Here is a 17,565-nt window from a genome sequence, read left to right on the forward strand (position 1 = left end):
CCAGAATTTAGCATAATTTAAACAAAAAGGGAATAAATCCCTCTTCCCACTTCATTATAGATCAAATTCCCTACGCCAGATTCTGTGTTCCACTCTGGTCCTTTTACTCTGCTTCAGTGGCATATTGGATCTGCTGCAAGTACTACAGCAAAGTTAATTAGGGAAGGGAGTTTGGTCAGAACAAAATGCACTCTAGCTGTTCTTGACTGATAGAACAGCCCCTCAAGCCAAGCATAGATTAGAGCAGCCTTGAGACTGCTCTCACTCTACCTCAAGAACCAGATAAGTCCCCAGATGGCCCCAGAATATGGAGAGACACTTTTGCCCCCAAATTCCATTCCTGTACTGAGCAGAGCTCAGGAAGCATGGATAATCTAATCTCTTTAAATGAGGGAATCAGATTTTGCCAAGTACGAGCTTGCATTTACCTCAAGAAGCAAATTCCCATTTACTACTCTGATTAAAATGAGGGTCCCTCTTTATTCCTAAGGAGCCAGTCGCTACATAAAGAAAGGTTGCAATTTCCCCCAGATTGCAAGTCGCATGTATTTTCTCTCTTAAAATATAAAAACTGGTACATAAAATGGACCAATTTTTCTCCTTAAAAGCCAGATCATTGTATTAGATCTGCACCACAAAGCTGCCTTATGGCATAATGCACAACATTTAATTTTTCATCCAACCAGCAGTTTTGTTCACGTAAAGAAAAGGAAGTGCACTATGACTTCCTCCACATGTGTTGGCAGAACCACACCAGCTTGTGTGCCAAGGATTCATGTGGTGTATGTAGGTATGAGACAGCAGAGCCTAGTGGCTAGAGCATTGGATAGGATTCAAGGTTCAATTCCAGGCTCTATCACTGGCCTGCTAGGTGATCGTGAGCAAGCCACTTCCTTCCTGTTGCCTCAGTTTCCCCATTTCTAAAATGGAGATAATAATACTGACCTCCTCTCTAAAACACTTTGAACTCTAAAGATGAAAAGTGTTATACAAGAGGTAGGTATTGTTATTATTATGCTTTTAATATCTGCATACTTCACCATTAAATTTCTAAGATTTCAGGCCGGGTGAAGAGATGGCAGCCATTTTGTTCTTAGAGTTATTGCAGCTTGTCACACAGATGACAAATCTCTCATGAAGACTTGGGCGGGGGAAGGAGTTTGATTGCTGTTTTTCTTAATCTAAAAAATAAATGTTATTTTAGATTGAGACCATGTCTTGTTCTTAATGTACAGAAAATACAACTGCTCAGACACAAAGTCAGCCTGCTAAACCCAAACTGTAGTACACTTTATGATGGCACCCAGATGAAATAGTTATTCCTGAGTAATATGCAATGCAGCTTACAGTTCGACACATGACCTCCTCATAAATACACATAGCTGACATCAGTGTTCCAAGAACCATTCTAACAGATGAATGAGACAGGAAGAATCACTGATGACATTGGTTGCACGGCATGTGTCTAGCTATAATACTGTGACTGTGCAAAGCCATTATTAGCACATAATCCCAACATGATTCATGAAACAATGAGCCTTCAGTTGTAACCAGACTGGTAGCAGCTCCCCAAGTAAACAGCAGCTGGACATTGCTAGCAAGCACCATAGCAAGGAAGACAACATAAAATTGATCTTTGGGGTAAATAAAGACGCTCCATTGACAACAATGTGAAAAACCAGCAAAACATCAGAGATTTGGTTTCCAGGAAAAGCAGATCTCACATGCATAAAAAAACCTCTTCACTTTTTCATGCAAAGAAAAACTGCTTGACTCCAAAATGGCCATGAAATTCTCTGCAAAAAAAGGCAATATTTTCCCCTGAGGCAAATCCTCTCAAAAATCTTAGCTTTACAAAGGAAAAGAGTGTTGCTTTGAGCAGATCTTGTTCAGGTGTTTACACTGCCTGGAGGTGCCCCCTACAGTGTGCATCAGGGGTAGTCTACCAGGGGTTTATAGATTCATGCATCACCCTCAAAAAGAGGTGACCGAAGAAATGACAAGATTCAGAAGCAGAAAGAGAGGCATTAATCATCAGAACAGGGGGAAGTGGAGAGCACTGTTTTCAGAAATGGTTTCTTTTCTATAAGCATTTCTTCAGTAAGAGCAGTAATAATTCCATTCTCCGTTCTTACCACTGAAGCTGTTTATTCTCCACTATGATGCGTTGGATTTGCCAAGAATACTACAGTAAGGCAAATTTGTTTAAACCACCCCAGTTTTCATCTTCTAAGTGTTGCTCCTCCTGCAAGGTATTGATTAAGCTTTCTCCCTTCTCTGTCTGGAACCTGCTAACACCAATATTTGGAGCGCCTTCTTCACTCTCCTCGCATGCGTTGGGACCAGGGCTCTTTTCTGGCACCTGGTGCCTCCACCCAATGCGACGACTCAACGTGGCATATACACAGTGGTGCTGTCTCTTGACAAAATCTATACAACTACTGGCTGGCAAGAAGCGTGCAGTCCAGTATGCAGGGGACAATAAATGAAACAAACCCCAGCCAAGGAATACACACCAAAAATAATAGCAAATAATACAAAGGGGACTTTACTGGGAATAAGAAAATAGGATCTGAGGAAGGAAAGGATTATGGTTAACTAATACTGTAATAAACATTAATACATAAACCAATTCACCACCTCTCGACATTAACAACTCCTCCAAACCCCAGCCCCTTCCCTGGCACGCTCCTGAGGCAGATGGTATGCTGAGGTTGAATGTTTTGGGACGGAGCGTCGCAGCACTGTGGCATTGGCCAGCTTAAACAAATATCCCTTACTTTATCCTCCCCTCCCCCACCCTGGGTGGGGGGTTCTCTCCTGACTCCAACCAGGGTTGCTGCTCTCAGGTCTGGAACACACCTGTGTCTCAACTGGCTCTAGTAGCTGGAGCCAGGTTAGATCTTTCTGTGTCACTGCTGGATGCTGGTCTCCGCAGTGCTGGAACTGACTGAGCCATGCAACTAGAAGAACTCCCTTTGGGAGGAGTGGGAGTTTAGCAAGAATTCCATGAGCTCCAAACTGAAACTCAGCTGCCTGTCCTTTTTGTCAAGCTAGGCTGCCCTCTCACTGAGGGCTGTGCAGAAACCACAGCAGGGGTTTCTAGTTCCGTCTGTCCCCACCCCTGACTCCAAGCATGCTGAGAAATGATGTCAGAGGGCTCAGGTAGCCATCTTAGTTGTAGTCCTTTTGGGGCCCCTTGGAGTCTCGGTCTGTGGCTCCAGGAGCAGGCAAACTCCAAGTGTGGGTTACATAAGTGCATTACAAACACTTACTATTAAGAACTTCATCCTGCTCCCACTGAAGTGAATGAAAGTTTTGTAATGGACTTCAGTGGGAGCAGGATTAAGCCCCTAATCGTCATAACACCCCTCTGAGGTAGGTATTACTGTTCCCATTTAACAGAACGGGAAACTGAGGGAGACAGGGTAAGGGCCAGATCCTCTGCTTGTGTAAAATAGTGTAGTTCTATTGAAGCCAACAGCACAATAGCAATTTATACCAGCTGAGGATCTGGCACTAAGCCTCTTGCCAAGGGCAACAGATGTCAGAACTGCATTAGAACTCAAAGGTCCCTAATCAAGAACACAAGACTACATCCCTCTCTTCAGGACACGTGAAAACAAGCAATGCAAGTTACTCCTGAAGCAGAGTGTGCTGGAATCCAAAAATTACTATCTTCATGGCTGGAACACTTCTAGCACTTCCATTTCTCTGACTATTATCACTGGGCTCATACTATTCAGTCTTGCTTTGACATCACTGGATGATTGATAGGTTTGAATGAGCAACTTGCAACTAGTTGGTAGGAGCTGTAGCATCTTCACAGACCTCCCTACTTGCAGCCTGCACATCAAATTCTTGAATGAGATTCTGAATTGCTTTCCAAAGTAATTTTCTAAGTTACAGTAGCTTTTTACATACGCAGCCAGATTTCACCTCCATAGCCCTCAAAATATTTTAAGAATAAAGCATATCATGTGGCCTAATCACCTGTAGTCTGTGTTCTTGTTCCTAAAAATACATACATTCATGACCAAACATGCAGTATTTGTTTAAATAATGTATATTGGTATCAGCTGCATATGCTTGCTCATCATCAAATTTTAAATCAACCATTTGTCTTTTGAATTATAAGGGAAAGATCTTTAAATTGATGATAGCCCAGCTGTAATATTGCAAACATTTCATGCATAAAACAAAACTGGTAAAGCTTTTGTTTCCACCAGTACAGGTTTTGTTTTTTCATTTGGCTTTGGATTTTTTGGCCATCAGTGAAAACCATGTGCGTACTCTACAATCACAATATGCTAATGCCATTATATAAACAGATGGAAACCCTCACATTGAATGATGTACTCACCTCCAACTCAAAAATCACACAGAAACTGAAAGAATCCAGACAAAGGCAAGAATTGGAGGCATGGAAAGACTTCAGGACTTCCATATGAGGAGAAAGTAAAAATATTAGGACATCTGGTGAATACTTATGCTGAAAGCACCTGCAGCAGAATGGCACCTGCAAAGACACACAGGTAACCATTTAGGCTTTATAACATAGGTCAAAACTAACACCTTAAACACCTGGAAACTAATAGGAAGCAAATGCAGATGCTGAAGCACTGGTGTCATGTTCCTGGTGAGATATGCTACCTGCTAATTGGGCTGCTGCATTCTGTGCCATCTTTAGTTTACAGGTGTACCTCATGTAAGATGACATAGACATGAATTACACTAGAAATGTTTACAGTCAAAATAAATGGTTGTAAATTCTAGATGGGATAAAAGCCTTTCTGCACACTTCTCCTATATGCTCATCCAACAGCAAGGAATGGTCCAGCAATACCCCCAGATTGTGAACTCTAGTAAAAGATGGCAGGCCCACACCCCTCAATTAAAGGCTCAGATATAATCCATGCCACGTCTTTCTGCTGATTCTCCAAACCTAACAGTACCCCAGCTACCCCTCATCCATGTCCTAATATTTACCAAACACTGGGTAAAGCTTAGGTGAGACAGAGAAAGAGATCTGTGTTGTCATCAGCATATTAAGAATACTGTAACCCAGGCCTCCTCACTCACCTTTCCAATGTACTGGTTGTACAGAGGAAACAAAATGGAACCTGAAAAACCCCACAAGAGAAATCATTCAGTGCAGAAGAGCAATTGCCCCAATCTACATTCTGGGTTCCCTCTGAAAGAAAAGAATAAAGCCACTGAAGGATGACCCCCATCTACTTCTGCTAGCATTCACAGGTGAATTAACAGCATATTATGATTAAGGATATTGAAGGCAGCAAATTGAAGAAAGGGCACCTCACCTTCATCTGTTGCCAGAAAGAGACTAAAGTTACCAGTGTAGACTTTGTCCTCTTCTCCCTGTGTGCAGGTTGACAAAGGTCAAGATGGTCTGAGGCAGCCAGATATTCAGAGTTGCCTCAGCTCAGTCTTCACAATGAACTCATCCAAAAATGGAAGACTAGACACTGGACGACAACAGGACAGACTGTCAGCAGCAATGTTTGTCTGAGCCATAATCAGATACCAATTTGCTTAACAGAAGCTAGCAACTTGTCGTTCTTAATGGAGGCATTAACAATCTGGAGAAGCAATAAACCCAGTCTTGCCCTACTGGCCTTCATCAGCCAAAAAACACACAAATATGAAGCAGAGCTGTGGCACAAAGAATTTGCAACACTACTATCACCTCAGTGAGTGGCATCAGCCTGCACTCATGGAGAGGACTTAGCATTTCTTCTCTCAAGATATTTCCCTGCATCCAAAGAAAGAAACAGTTCAGTCTGAATCTGCTCAATCGGATCCACAAAGGACCATGAAATTTCCTCACAATGGGAAGAACTTGTATCAGCCGCTGAATGGAGACAGCTTGGATTGACCACATAAAACAAATCTGCTGACTGAGACCTAGCAGAACTATGTAGAGGCAGAAAAACTGTTCTTTGCCTCCTGAGCAACAGCAGCATAAGATTTAAAACAAAACAACAAATCCTTTATGGTACAATCTGATTTGGCTTGAGACTTCAGGCACCACAACTCTACTCATTTTCCCTCCAGCTTCACTTGTTTCAAGTCAAGGTGGCCTGTGAGGATGGAAGACTAAGAAAAGGATACCTAGGGGCGGCTTCATCATTAGTTGAAGACAAAAGACTATATTAATACTGTTCTACCAACCCATCCATTGATTGGTCTCTTGAAGGAACAATGTTCCCCCACAGAAGCCTCTGAAACTGCTCAGGTATCACCGAGAAATGATGGTAAACCATCAAAACAATTCCCATTTCCCTAGGTAATGGGAACGGGGACCAAAATATAAATTACAGTGCAGTTTGAATAAAATAAAAATGGACCAAACTCCCTTGAGCTAACCTCAAATAGAAAGGTTTGCCAAAGTTCTGTTTAAAAACAAGGCTATTTTCAAGTTATTTCTGACAGATCTGAAACCAGGAGGAACTGGCAATCTGATATGGCAGCTTTTGATTCCAAGTCCAGATCTGCAGCATGATTTTCAGTTGCCTTTGTGCTCTCAGCCATTTGAGGGGAGGCTGACCTTTGAGTGATGTTAGTATCTCTCAGTGTTGCATTACCTTTAATTTTGAAATCAATTTTTGCACCATCATAAAACCCATGCTTCTTCATGAGCCCCTCCTGCTATTGCATTTCCATACCCACTTCTGAAATCTGTTTTGAAGTGAAGTTGTAAAGATGTGAAATCGAAGGTTTCCTGGAAGTTCTACAGCCCAATTGCTTCATCATGTCATCAAGTTGTCTGATCAGCAGAGATGGCCAAACTGCAATTCACGGATCAAAATCCAGTAAAAAGGTGTGGCCTGTGGAGAACACAGATTCCATGCAGTCATCCAAAGGCTAATCTCCCTATAAAACACAAAGGCTGCAATATGGTCCATCAATTAGCTATGGCTCTCGGGCTCCAGACAAGCTGCCAGTGCCACTATTGGTCAGGTGAAGCGTGGGCATTGATGTGAATCTTGGGCATCCAGTGACAACCTGACAGATAGGAGGATTCTAGATTCTAAGCTAATGCATATTTGGGACAAGCCATTATACAGCCTAATGTCTCATTCAACCTGGCTCAAAAAAAAATATTAGGCCCTCACTGAAAACCAGATACCACAACTGAGTTGAACGTAACACACACGATGTTCCAGGCAGTAGCTGTGAAGTTCAGTTATACCGTGAAGCTAGTTATGACCGATATAAACATTTGAACAGGACTTTGTGAAAGTGAAGGTTTAAGTTTGTTGGCTGGCTGGTTTCTAAGGCCATGTACACAGACAGAGATTCTAGCAGAATAGCTGCAGTAAGAATGCTGACATAACCTTGTAGAGTAGATGCAGCCTGCACGGAGAGAAGGAGTTTTTCTGTCTGTGTTGGAACACCACCTACCCGAGCGATGGTAACTGGGTCGACAGAAGCTACTTTGCCCAGAGGTGTGGATTTTTTTTACACTTCTGAGCTATGTAGCTATGTCGACCTAAATTTTAAGTGTAGACCAGGCCTAAGATGGAAGTAGGTATCTTATGCATCTCTACCTCTCTGGAAATGATTTTAGTCCATGGTGATAGTCACTTCAGTTATTTCAGTTATTTCAGTAATTGCTTTGAAGTTAGCTTCCAACATTTGCAGCCATTTGCTGCTGTCCTTTGCTTCTGGCCTCATTAATGCTTTTCCCAGTTCTTTTTGTTCTCCAGTCCCAATTTGTCACCACAGTTATGGCATGATTTGTCTGCTCCAGAATCTACTTTTTCTCCCATTGTGTTTGTTATTATTTCACATAATAAAAAATCCTCTCCGCTTTTCCACCTTGCATCCAATGAGGTTGTTATGGATAACAGATTCTACAATGCAGATAGAGTTTCATTTAACTGCTTTTTTTCCTATTCTACCATGCAGAGACATAACTGTCTTTTAAGTCTCTCTTTATTCTTCCTATCTATGGATGGGAAAGATTCTGTTTGATCCTGAGATTGCTGTAGTGACTAATTAATTATTTGCCCATTTGGGTGTACATTATCCTCATAATGATTTTTGGCACTTATCAGTTGGTGGTAATGTTAATTGTTCTCTTGTTGTGCCGATATATTTGAAAGCATGGTATCCACAAGAAATGATGGAAAATACGTCATCTGTAGCAATAAAAATGCAGTTTGGGATATGGAAGTGGTTCAAGCTTATAACAGCAGCATGGCCTAGCAATCAGAGCCTGGAACTAAGAGTCAGAAGGTGTGAGTTATGTTCCTGGCTCTGATATGACTGAGAGGACAAGTTACTTAACCTTTTTGTGCCTTGATTACCCCCATGTGTAAAGCAAGGACAATACAGCCTATTCACCTTTATATAGCTCTTTGAGGTCTATGGCTGAAAAACATTATATAAATGCTAAGTATTAATTATTATTATTATTATTATTATTATTATTATTCTAAAGCATTCACTAGTATTTCAGCATTTAGCATCAAGTGATGTTTTGTTCCAGAGCTATGTGACCTGGCAAAGTACATGGCTGCAGACCCACGGACAAACGCTGATCTTCCGATACTCAAGGAAGCAAGAATGGCTATCCATAAGTTACAGAATGGACGTGCCACTGGACCTGATAGTACTCCACCCTCACTGCTCAAAGGTGCCTTGGAACCAGTAATCACTGGCCCGCATCAACCATTCTTAAAAGTATGGGCATCAGGCTAAGAACCAGCAGAATGGAAAAATGGCATTATAGCTTCCCTGTGCAAGGCAAAGGATCTCACACTGACTATGGCCATGACAGGCCAACCTCATCATCTGTTCTTACATTCTGCTTTGGAAGATGCAGCCATTCCTTTAAAGACATCATCAAGTAGTCAACTATGGACACTTTCCTTACCCTCCGATTCTCGGCTGAGCCCCACCAAGAATTTAATCACCTGTCTCATGTAGCATTTATCAACATCAAAGCAGCATTTGATTTGGTTGACAGGTCAGTGCTTTGGCTTGCACTGAAAGTTGGATCTTAAGAATCACCCTGCAGATATTGATCTTTGTCAATTTCCTTCATGCATTTTTGCCCTTTGAATCAGAACATCGATATATCTGACTGTAAGAATCTTCAGAAATGGGTTGAAAATAAACTGGAATCATTTAGAGATATGATGTTAACAAATCTTAACAAAATCTCACCTTAATGGCGCCTTTCAAAATTTTTAAACATTCTTTCCATTATTTGATCATTGAGATTAACAGTATGGGAATTGATTCATTGTATAAAAATAATTATAAATCCCATTAAAACAAATGGAAATAGACTAAAAACGCTGGAAGCAGTTACTCCTGTCCCCAGTTGAAAGAATGTAATTTGATTAAAATGGCTAGATCACCAAAGCGCTTGGCCTCTCCAGATAAGGAATTACATTTTTACTTTTTGGCAGCACAACCACAATTTTTAATGAAAGATGCGATTGCTGGATAGTACTGATTGGAGGGAGGCAACACACGGTGTCTGATTACAGCAAAGAGTACATACAAATAATACAGAAATTATGAAATGTTGGGCCAGATACTTGGCCCTGGTTAAGTCACCTTTGTACCACTCCAGTAGCTCACAAGGGACATCAGGCAGCTGAGGATGCCCCCATGCTGGGCAGTCTTTTGCAGACATGAGATTTTACCCTACCCATTCCCCTCCTTGGCACAAGGCGGTAGAGAAGGATGCATGTTGAGAATGGAGCTGGCGTCCTCTCCCATGCAAAGCCACACACGAGTAGCTGCATTCTGGCTCTTTAACAGCAATAGCCAGGCTGTTCAGAAGCCACAGATTGATGCTTGGCAGAACTTGCTTACCAGACCTGAATCTTTAGGGGTACAGATGTCTGTGGAGCTCAATGTGTTCCTACAGTCCTGAGTCCCTGTGGCTGCTCTAACTTGTGTGGGGAGTCAATTTGGCCTCTGGCTGACCCCAGGATTGGGGACGGCGTATAGAGTGCTTAGGGTCACCTTTGCCTCCCTCTCCCCTCAGCTGTGAGCTTAGCATAGCCAAAGATGTGGACCAGAATCTCCAAGTAGGATTTACATTTGTAAACAACTAGAGAGCATGGAATCAAAATACTGCCATCTGGTACAAAAAGCATTCCACCAGTTTGGTGGCACTTGTGATGGCACCATCTTTGTGTGGCAGATGTCCACCCTTTGGCCAAAGATGTCTGCTGCCTTGGGGCAATTTCAGATCACAGAGTCTTCTATGATTATTGCATAGCATCAGTGGCTCATTCTGCTTTTATTAGCTGTGGGTCGCACTCACTCCTCAGTGCAGATTTAGCACAGTCATCCATCCCTGAGTCACTTCCGGGTTGGAGTCCTTCAGTATTTTCTACCAGGTGAATACACTCGCTGAAGACAACTCAAAAGCCTTGTTATTATCATTGTTACTGAAGTATCGCCCGAAAGCCCCTATCTGGGTCCTGGTCTATTGTACTAGGTGCTGTACAAACGCAAGGCATGGCCTTTGCCCTGATGAGTTTGCTGCTGCAGAATGTCTAAGTGCAGTGGATCTATGTAGGTACATAACAGACATTTTGTGAACTACACTGGCTTCCTGTCAGCTTCCAAGTGCAATTCAGACTCCTGATGTTGATCTACAAAGACCTGAACATAATTTGGCCCCTTCACTTGTGGTCCCAGCCATAATCCAGAGCTGGAAGAGGAATGTTTAAAAAAGGACAAATCAAAAGCACTAGCCAAATCTCAAAATAAGTTTGCATTGAGTCCTGGGCACAGACTTGCAGCGGTGGGTGGATGAGGGGTGAGTTTTTCTTTCATCCTGGCTAGTGCCAGACAACACAGAGTGCTATGTACTTTCCTTCAGACTCCCTGACGTTAGTTTTTCACTAAATAGACATGGACACTTCTTGCAGCAACAGACTATCCAGATGTGTGGCTCAAAGCTGCATGCTTGTGCCAGAGAGAAAAAGAGGATTAATATATTATAAAACCCCTCACTTTGAACAGAAAAAATATGAGCATGATCAAAGTAAAATAGGGAAGAATTAAATGGAAAGAGGCCACAAAAATGTTAATTGCACCATCGACTAACACTTCCAACTGCAATTTACATATTCATAATGCAAGAATCTAACATCTTAAAAGTAACCCCTATAACCCTGCCAAGGACCTACTGTCAATTATGCCCCACATCCAAGGACATAAAAGGCAGCAATGTAATGCAGCTTAGGAAAACCCTCCGCTGTGTTCCATCCAGTATTCACTTTCAGACATGTGTAGCACTGCTCATTGTCATGAATATGCTCTGTTATGGGTTTTTTTGATTGAGGGAAGACATGATTTAGGAAATAACACACCACTATTATAGTGGATAAATATAGGCATTCTGCACTACACCAGGTAGCAGATAGGAGACAATTTAGCTAAGTCTTGTTTTACTGTTTGCTTCTCTCAGGGAAAACTGGCAGAAAATCCATCAATGCAGTGGTGCAAGGCAGCCACAACTTCCATTACACTCAGACAACCAAAGCAGGCTAGTGCAGCAACAATAGCTGGAGAGAAGGTGGCACAAGGACATTCAGCACGTCCCTGCTGTAATCTCCATTGGTGGAGCTCCTCTGGAACTCCTGGCAGATACTAAAGTTGTCATCTCCCCCACAGAACCCCATGGGGAAACAGTAGCAACACTACCTACCCTCCCCACTTCCACCCCATCACACACAAGGGTGAATCTGACCTTGCTAGTAAAGGGAGGCACAACAATTTGCACCACCCTGGGCCAGTTGCACTAGTGCAAAACTCCAGTAGAATCCAATGGAGACCTGTTACATTCCTACCGATTTTTAAAACTAAGCTATAGAATTCCATCCCAGGGATCTGATTCTCCATTCACTTCTGTACAGGGCCGGTTCCAGGCACCAACGAAGGAAGCAGGTGCCTGGGGCGGCCAATAGAAAGGGGCAGCACTCTGTCCTTGATTGGGGCGGCACGTCCGGGTCTCTTTGGGGGCAATTCGGCGGCGGGTCCTTTACTCCCCTTCTTCTCCTTCGGCGGCACTTCAGCGGCAGCTCAATCAGGTTTTTCTTTTTTTTTTTTTCTTTGCCGCTTGGGGCGGCAAAAAAGCTGGAGTCGGCCCTGCTTCTGTAGGGTGGTTTCAAAATGCTACAGAAGGGATATCACTCTCTAGCACAGTCTGGAGTTTTTTAGAATTATGTCCATAGAACCCAGTTACATTTCTATACAATCCAACTGCGTTCACCTTATTAAATCCCATAATACTTTCTTCCATACAGGTGAAGGGTGAGAATCTGGCCCAGTGGCCTTGACTGAGGTAGGGAGGAGGTAGAGAACAAAAAGTACCCATTGTTCAATGCACCAACAACGCACTTATATAGAAGTTATACTCTATATTCAAACAGTACAGATCTGATTTAGCAGTCATTAAAACAAGTGATTAAGCAAAGAACCAGCCCCACTTCCACTGTGCTTGGAGCCTTTGCAAAACTAAACTTTATTAGTTCATCTCATACACAATGCAAAACTCTAAATTAGCGCTACTCTGGGCTGCTAGCTGATGGCGCAGTAAATTTGCATAGGCACACTGACATATTCAAATATGCTATGAGATGACAAAGATAATATCACAAAAGTATCATTAACTTATGGGATCACATTAAAGACATTTGCTAATTTTGCGGAAGGGCATGAACGTGTTAACGTCAATGCTTCCTATAAAAAATTCATCCTGCAGTATTGTAGCTTTGCCTCTAAAGCCTATTATAGATATAGCCCCTTGGGCAGAGGTTGGAGAACTGCCATTTAACTGCCAGTGCTATAAATTAAAGGGACTGCTTCAATCAGGTGTCAACCATTGGAGTTTACAGACCCTGCGGAATGGGTAGGAAATGCTGACATATGTGACAAGATGTATCTGCCCAATGACTTTGCCTAGATCCTGAGCCTAATTAATTCCACTGAACTCTTAAGTGTATTTTCGTTTGCATTAAATTTAAATTAAGCTGAGCTATGAATGCTGAGCTTGGCAAAGCCTGGAAAAGAAAAGCATGCAGGGAAGAGAGTGGGTCTTTTATCTGTGCTATTGCTTAGTATGTTAAGGGGGGAAAATGTAAACCTAATAGCTTACAGGTATTACAATTGTAATACAATTCTCAAGTGTTAAGAATTTTGTTACAGCCCAAAGCAGAGAATCATTTCATTTAAAGTCACGATCACCCAATCCAACACACAAAAGTCTAAACCTAATTGGCAGAAGTAGTAAAAGATATCAGTTTCCCACAGAAGCCAGAACAAATTCTAGAATGGCAGCATTGACTCACACTGCTGTACAGCACAAGAAACAATGGCAAGCTGAAGATATTGAGTAGCACCCATCAATTCATCCACATCAGAGAAACCAATACACATTCCCAGCCAGTTGCAGATTGAAAAAAAAAAAAAAAGTTGCCTGCTACTATGCTTGTTTCTTCCTTTTAAAAAACAAAACAAATCTCTGACTGAAGCCCAGGTCTTTTTTAAGACAAATGAAAGATCACAATCTAACCAAGATTTTGTATTTATAGACCGCCACAAATCAGAGCAAAGAGTTAATAAAAATAGTGTGCCTACTGTGGGTGTCACTTTTACCTTTCCTTCTTGTTTTAGGGATCTTTTTGCTCTAAGAACTTTTCCCACAGATAGAAATCAAGGTTTGCCAGTGGCCTGTGCTGACATTTGATGCAGGCACATGATTTCAAGGGCCTTTGTTTCATTACTAAGTCATGTGATATGACAGCATCTAATTATGTAACCACAATTGTCTAACATTCAGTTACTTCCATTCTTTAATTATGCATTACTGTTGTTAGCAGTTTAGTTCTCTTGGGAAGCAGTGTTCCAGCAGAGCTGAAAGTTCCTTCAAAATAGCTTAGTTTGTGCTACAAGTATGTGTCACCAATGAGAGATGTTTCAGCTAATTTGCCATTTCTTTCCTGTAAAAATTATTTGTTTTTGTGCCTTTTAGTTGACAATTAGCTTCTTCAACACGATTTTATGTTGCTAAGTGAATAACTTCTGAGCAGGATTGAAATACAAGGTTTAAGAGCTTCCTTCCATTCAAGTTCATCCAACCTATTTTTAATCGATGGGAAATAGCCAGATATCACCATTTTAAAAAAATCTGAACCATTCTGATGCACAGTGACAAATGATAAGGAAAGACCTGACACTCAACTTGCCTGGCAGAATGCTGAATATATTTTCTACAGGCTTTCTGGGAAATAAGATGCAAAAATTGAAGTTGAGCGCACACAGACACAGGAGTAAAAGCCATACTACATTTTAAATAAACCACAATAAAAAACAGACCTCAATAATTCATTAAACATATGTAAGTTCAAGGTCCACTGGGCTTCACCAGTAACTGAATGCAAGAGAGCTCCCCAGAGTGATAATATGAGGCATGCTGGGATAGTTTTCTTGTTCCTCCCAGGAAATGGGTTTTGCCTTCACGAAGAAGGAAGTCAAGCCCATAGCTTCAGTGAGCAGGAACATGAGGTGTGATTACATGAAAGCAAGCTCATTTCTGGCAATACCTCGCAGAGTGGGTGCGTTCTGGGAAAACACACAAACAGGAAAAGCACACTGAATCTCAGAGTCACAGGGGAAGCTGCAACCTTCTCTGGGTCTGCATGTCTCTGACTGGGCTGGAGACAGAATAGGCAGAGTTACAAAAACACACTCAAGGGAGTTTTAGATAATACAGATTGACAATTAGGGCCAGGTACTCAGCTGACACTGACAAAGGTAGAAGGAGGTGTCCTAAGCCACCTTTTCACTTCCCTAAGCCTCAGGTCACCCGGGACCAGAACGGCCTCCAGCATAATTTAGTCTTCTATAAGGTCTGAATTAACTTTCCCCTGACATCTAGTGATGAACTGGGGGAAAAGACTTCAGGAGCAGACCATATTTGCATAGATATACTTACTCTGCCTAGGTGTTCAGCAGTCAGAGCTGCTTTGTCAGAGATCAATTTTGGCTGGTTTGGGGTTACAATTTGCTTTTGTGTTTGAATGCAGGAGTACTGAAATGTTGTTATCCTTATCGTATGAGTAAAGGGCAGCAGAACTGTGCTTAGCCTGTCCTGATTCAGGGGGTAACCCTAATCTGAACCTCACTTGCTAAGCAAGGAGTAGTGATGCCAAACCTACTAAAAGGGATAGGTGTTCCTACCTCTGCTTTAAGAGCTGTGGACACCATTTGACTCTCCCTTCTCCAGAATCTAAAGACAGAGCTGACTGGACACAATTGAGAGCCCTTGTTTGTGTTCAGTGGTTACTAGAGCTAAAATCACTGATGAGCATGTCTAGGGGCTAAGCCTTAGACCTCGTAGGGGGACAGCTGTAAGTGGAAGCCAGTGCAGAGACTGCACTAGCAGTGAGGTTCCTCACTCTCCAGTGGTATCACTAAAAACTGAAATCACTAAGAACTGGGTCAAGTGGTAGAACCTCAGCACGTGGCATCGCAGAAATGGAAGTCTATCAGCACAGCCCCTGCTGCGTGCTGGCTCTTGGCCAGCAGGGCCCGGCCCCGTTTCCAGACAGTGCTGGCTGTGAGCTTCAGTGTCTGGTGAGTGCAGACAGGTGCCCCCACCAACCCTGCTACTCCTCCATATCCCCCCCACCCCAGCAGTGCACGTCCCACTCCCAGCGCTGTATGAAGAACCAGTCCCTGGTCAGAGTGCCCAGCTCACCAGCAGCCTGGCCAGCAGGCTCCTTGCTTCCCCCACTGCCTCTGGCTGGGCTGGCACCCTGGGAAAGCCCAAGACCCTCCAGCCCAAGTCGCTGGCCAGGAGGAGCCAAGCCCTGCATGTGCAAAAGCCTTGGAGTGGGGAGGGGGAACAGATTTCCACCCTCTTCCCACCCCGAACCTGCAGGCTCCACAGCAGCCCCCTGGGCAGGGGCTTAGCACCCCCTTCACACCCCTCCCGCCCTGTGTCCTGCCCCAAGGGAGCACGGCGCTGCTCCGTCCCCTAGGCACCCTCCCCTGCTGAGCTACCTCTCTGGCTGGGCTTCATGGCCACTGAAGCCCCTGCAGTCAGGCTCCCTGGGCCCTGGTGCACAATGCATCCTTAGAGCTTAACCCCACCCTGTCCGCGCTGTAGCCAGGGGACAGGAGGTGGCTGTGTTATATCAGTGGTTAGCAGCAGCCTGGAGGTGTTAGCTGCCTTTCTACACTGTGCGGGCAGAAAAGGACAAGCTGCTTCCAGCCATGGGTGGGGGGAAGGGAGGGAGCTCCGCAAAGACATGGGGCAGGTCATCCCTTCCTCCCCTCCTCCTCCCCTGTGACTGGAAGCAGCTCCCATCCGTTCCCTCCTGCACAGTGCCGAAAGGCTGCTGCTGGCCATGTTCTGATGTAAATCCTGGCAGAAATCAGAGGGGTTGGGGGATGTGTCCGTGCCCCCCCCACACCATGTTGCCTCAGGAAAGCATGGCACCAGGTATTGGGAGAGGCGGGTCCATCCCAGGTAGGGTGACCAGATCACCCAAGTCAAATATCGGGATGCGGGGGGGAGCAAAAAACAAAAAACAAAAAAACCCCACCCTTCCTCCACGAGCGCTGGAGGGAGGCCCGGGAGATGCAGGGGAAGCGCAGGGCCGGGGTGAGTGAGAGTCCGGCCTGGCCCCGAGCAGGCAGGACTCAGTCGGGCGGTAGGGAGAGTAGGGGGCGGCCTGCGGGGCCAGGCGGCGGCTGTTCTCCCCCCCTGGGCAGTAGGACTCGGGAGCAGCCGCTGCTGCAGCTCCCATTGCCACGGGGGGAGGAAGCGGCCAAGCACGTGATGCTCGGCGGCTGCGGCTCTGGCGCCCGGGCCCGGGCCTGCTGCAGGGACCCAGCAGCGCGCATGCTGTGCCCAGCCCCTGGCCAGTCGCGTCTGGGCTGCTGCCCAGCTGGTGCAATCCCGTGGGCGGCCCCGGGGCAGAGGCATCGGCAGCCCCGTTTGTTCCCCTGCGGGATCTGAGCGGGACGGGGGGGCTGGGGCCTGCTGCCCCCACTCCAGGGCCGCTGCGGGATAGCACCAGCTGGGCAGCAGCCCAGAGGCGACTGGCCAGGGGCTGGGCTGGGCGCAGCGTGTGCGCTGCTGGGTCCCCGCAGCAGGCCCGGGCGCCAGAGCCGCAGCCGCCGAGCTTGGCCATCGGCCGCTTCTTCCCCCCGCGGCAGTGGGATCTGCAGCAGCTCTCACTCACCCCAGCCCCGCGCTTCCCCTGCGTCTCCCAGGCCTCCCTCCAGCGCTTGCGGAGGGAGGGGGAATGGTGAGCCTGGGGAAGAGGCGGGGATTCAGGGAGGGAGCCAATCAGGGGAGGAGGGGGCGGAGTCGGAGCGGGGGCGGGGGCGAGCACTTCTGGGCTCTGGAGCATTTCCTTGTTTGTCCAGTGTCCCGACTGCACATCGATCGGGACGCGGGACAAACAAGGAAATATTGGGACAGTCCCGATAAAATCAGGACGTCTGGTCACCCTAATCCCGGGGGGCCCAGCCAGGCATGGAGGGTGGAGAGCA

Source organism: Malaclemys terrapin, chromosome 1, assembly GCF_027887155.1.
Source record: "Malaclemys terrapin pileata isolate rMalTer1 chromosome 1, rMalTer1.hap1, whole genome shotgun sequence".
Taxonomy (NCBI): Eukaryota; Metazoa; Chordata; order Testudines; family Emydidae; genus Malaclemys; species Malaclemys terrapin.